The sequence below is a fragment of the Eumetopias jubatus genome, unplaced genomic scaffold (assembly GCF_037043125.1).
Source record: "Eumetopias jubatus isolate StellerSeaLion01/CBP00866 unplaced genomic scaffold, mEumJub1_p1.0 scaffold_2, whole genome shotgun sequence".
Taxonomy (NCBI): domain Eukaryota; kingdom Metazoa; phylum Chordata; class Mammalia; order Carnivora; family Otariidae; genus Eumetopias; species Eumetopias jubatus.
In genome coordinates this window covers 47,881,296-47,885,711 of record NW_028274808.1, presented here as the reverse complement: position 1 = coordinate 47,885,711, position 4,416 = coordinate 47,881,296, and the positions used below count along the sequence as shown (strand labels likewise).

Here is a 4,416-nt window from a genome sequence, read left to right as displayed (position 1 = left end):
ATTCCACAGCTTCTTTCCTCATGTCTTGCTAAGTGAAGTACTTAGACTCTCAGTTCCTCATTATGAAGATTCTAGGACACACCTCGATGAGTACATTCAATTTGTTTCTAGCAACCTTTCCTTGGCAGATGAGCTAAAAGGTCAACTGTTAATTAAGGTGGAGCAAAAATGAGGTGAGCCCCGGCTGAGTCATGGGTTAGGACTTGGAGCACTTCAAAGCTGGAGATGGTTGGGTCCAAGTAAGTTGGATCTGTTTCCTCCTGTTGCTATTTCCAAAGGCCCTCATGGAGGAGGGGAGGAAATGAGAAGCAAGAGGCAAAAGACCAAAGGATGAAGAGAGGAGAGGGCAAGAGATAAGGAGGAGAGATAAGAAGGAAACTAAACTTTATTGGGTGTTCCTCAGGTATCAGTAACCATCTTATGCATTTCACGCTATTGCTCCTTAGAGTCATCCTCTAGAGTAGCGATCACTCCTGTTTGTCCAGTATCTGCTTTGTGTCATGTACTGTGTGATGGGCCTGGTGATGTCATGATGAATACTTCATTCACATCTGCCTGAACAGGAGGTGTTGACAGTCTAGTAGGGGACTCTGACATTGAAAGAGTTTCCATACAGGGCACTAAGTGCCTTGGGAGTGCCTGAAGAGTTTTCAGGCAAAAGTAATTAGTATTGCCTGGGGGAAGTAGGTCTGGAAAGAATAAGGTGCATGTGGAGAGGGTTCTCTAAGTGGAGGGAGAGGTATATGCAAACTCATGAGGGCACAGAACATCATCATATAATTTGTTGTGCCTGGAACACAGGGAGTAGAGGAAGGGAGTGGCCTGATCATGGTGGGTCCTATGCGCCAGCCCAAGTTTGGGCTTCATGATGAGGGAGAAATGCCTCAGCAGAGAAATAACTTGGTAGCATCTGTCTTTTAGACAGGCTCCTCGAGCAGCATCGTGCAGGATGGGTTGGAAGTTGTTGAGAGTGAAGTGCAGGTGACTCCAAGGAAAGGTCTGTTTAAACAGTCTAGACACAGACTAATACATGTCTGAATAAGACATTGAGGGTGAGAAAATTCATGGACTCCAGTGACTGTTATAATACAATCGAACTTAGTGACTGATTGTATGGTGATGGGAAGGATGAGGGAGATCTAAGGTAATACTCAGGCTTCTGCGTAGGGTAATCAGGATCAGAGTAGCCCACTACCTTGTGTTAGAAATTGGTCCTGGCAATCACCCCTTGCTGCCTCTCTAATGCAGTTGCCAAGGAAGCAACAGTGACAAAATTGTTCCTTTTGGAACCAGTACTGGGGCTGGAGCATGCAGATAAGAGTCATCTCCTCTTCCTCTGAGTCTCAATATTGGAACATCCTACCTAGATGTGGAAGAGAAGGGTCAAGCCGGTCAAGTCAACTTGCCTGTCCAACCACATTCACAAATGAGATGGAAGAGCAAGAGAGTGGAGGATACACAGAATTTAGTTTACAGTAATCTCATGCCACCACTCAATGTGCTTCAGTCTATGTCTTGGATTAGGACCAATCTGTTTTGTAATTCTTCCACTTTGAGTGGGATGGATGGAAAAGTAGGAGGCAAATGAAAAAAAGGAGCAAGAATTTCCTCTTCTATATCCTGGAGAAGAAATTTAGGAGAAACAGGCTTGAGATGGGGAGATGATAATCATTTCATGTTTTTTTTTAAAGATTTTATTTATTTATTAGAGAGAGAGAGAGAGGGAGAGAGAGCACAAGCAGGGGGAGCAGCAGGCAGAGGGAGAAGGAGAAGCGGGGCTCAATCCCAGGACCCAGGGACCATGACCCGAGCTGAAGGCAGACACTCAACTGACTGAACCACCCAGGTGCCCCAGTCATTTCATTTTTGATGTGCAGAGTCTGAGATGACGGTAGAACAGCCAGGTAGTAAAGTCCATTACAAAGTTGAAAATAAGATTCTAGAGCTCAGGAGGGAGGTCTGGGCTAGAAAAATGGGTTATGGTATTATCTGAAATAGGTGATAGTTGAAGTCTTGTCTGTGGTTCACAACAGGGGCCGCAGAGTAAAAATCCGGGAGCATGAAATTTAAGGGACAGGTGGGGAAGATAGCTCATGAAGGTGAGTGCTGAGAAATTAATGGGTAGGAGAAAAACCTGGAGAGTGAGGTCTGGGAAGCTACAGGAAGAAAGTCCTCAGGAAGAGTTGTCAGGAGGGCACAAGGACAGGTATGGAGCACCAGGAGAATAGCTTGGAACAGCTACGAAGAAAAGGTGGAAAGAGCAGAAAAAAGATGAGTAAAAGGCATTTTCAAGCTGCCGTGAGAGCATAGCTGAAAATGGAACCCCATCAATCATGGTGCCAGTCCCCATGAAAATGCCACTTCAGCAAAAGTCAAATGTCAGATTGCTAGGACTGGGGATTGGCTGGGTGAATGCGGTGGGAGGACAAAAGCACGGGGAACCAAAAATGTTGGGCTCCCGTTCAAAAAGAAAAGGAAGATGTTTCAAGTGGGATTGGGGGACTCTAATAGGCTGCAGAGTTCAAGCGCCTCCTTTGGGGTCTCTATGCAATAAGAGAGTAGTGCAAAGGCAGGAAGATGAGGAGGTGGTGGTTTATAGACTGAAATGTTGGGGTTTAAGGTTTCAGAGGCAAAACTGCTCCTCATGATGACAGGGGCCACTGTGGCCATGGGAGTAGATTGTAGAGGGGGGAGGGAGTTGGAGTCTATCGTCACTGAGGCTTGGGACTAAGAGGCTAGTGTGTTGGGTGTGCTGCCCAGGTGGAAGGTGAATTCATTTAAGATGATAGCAGATCCAAGGTGGAGAGGAAGACAACCAGTTATCAAAATACTTGATGAACGTAGAATTGTGATGCTCACTTTGGTGGACTGTTACCTAGAAGAGTAGAGGGAGAAATACCAAATGGTTGAACCGTAAGAAAAAGGGATTTGGTACAGGAGGAAAACTGACATCTTGAGAGCATTATTAGAGACTTAAGAGAATGCCAATACTACCTTTGGTGTCCCTGTAAGGGAATGAGCAGCCTCCATGAAAAAAGAAATTAATATCCTCAGGGAAGAGACAGGATTCAAACAGCCAAGGAAGTAGAGAGAACATTATAGAAGGAGGATGTCATCCCGGAGGTGGCTTATATTGCTTACGGCATTTTCTGTTTCATTGACTTTTTCTCTATTAAGTATTATTAATATATTGTTTAAATTATTATGGCTCTAGAATAAAATTTAATTTCTGGTGTTTGAAGTCCAACTTTGTTGCTCTTTTTTCCTTTCAAAGTTTCTCAGTTATTCTCACTTAATAAAATTATTTCACTGTTATTCAAACAGGTTTTGAATAAATATATATAGTGGGCCTTTGAACAACCCAGGTTTGAACGGCACAGGTCCACATACATGTGGATTTTTTTCTTTTCCTGTGAAAAGCTTTATTGTTTTCATTGGATCCATGGCTTGGGAGAGGCCTCCAGGGTATTTAAAAAGCTGCCTGCAGGGAAAGCCTCGGGCAGAAGCTCTGGCACCAGGGGGATGCCAGGGGGCCCCTCAAAGACTGCTAGGCTCCTGAGGCTCCTGGGTGTGCTTGAGCGTGAGTCTTTCCAAGAGATACTCATCCAGCCCAGCCCGGGGGCCAAGCCTGTGAAGTTAGCCAGGTGGTCACCATCTTCTCAATGAGTCTCACCTGCTCACCCAGGAAGCCGTTCTCCAGGAAGCTACAGAGATGAGGGTCTGAGTGGGCGGAAGTGCGGGCACACAGATCCAAGAGGGCCTGCTTCAGGTTTTTCTCCAGGACCACGCGGATTCCACGGAATCCAGGGCTTTATCCCACTCATCTTGGAACAGCTTCTGCATGTCCTGGAAATGGGCGCAGCCCTGGGCTGGTTTTGCGTCTTCAAAGGATGCTGCCTGTTCTCATTTTTCTCCTCTGCCAACTCGCGGAAGAAGTGGTCCATGCCCTCCAGAGCCAGATCTTCGTGGTCAAAATAGAAACCCAGAGAGAGAAAAGTGTAGGAGGCCTGCAGATGCATGTTGACCAGGCAGCTGATGGCAGTTTCCACCTCAGTGGAATAATTCTGATGAATCTGAGCGCTCATGGTTGCTCAGCAGTAAGGAGCTAAGCTCAGAAGGTGGTGTTGGCTGGTTCCAGAGGCAGAGGATGGCTGAGAAGATGCCTCTACAGGTCACGACTGGACAAGAGTTTGGAGGATGGTGGGAGGCTGAAAGAAGGGGTGTCCCTGGGTCTGTTCTGTCCAAGCACGACTGAAGCAACAGACAGATCTGGGCGACTATCAGGACCACTGCCTATACAAGGATTTTTTAACAGTGCAGTGCTATAAATGTAGTTTCTCTTCCTTGTGGTTTTCTTAATAACATTTTCTCTTCTCTACCTCTCTTTATTTTAAGAATACGGTTTGTAGTACATAT

The 4,416-nt window shown here is 45.9% G+C and overlaps 1 pseudogene; it reads right to left on the bottom strand.

The window, feature by feature from the left end:
- Positions 1 to 3,537: 3,537 nt before the first annotated feature.
- On the bottom strand, positions 3,538 to 4,085 carry LOC114217437 (ferritin light chain pseudogene; annotated as a pseudogene).
- Between the last annotated feature and the right edge of the window lie 331 nt (positions 4,086 to 4,416).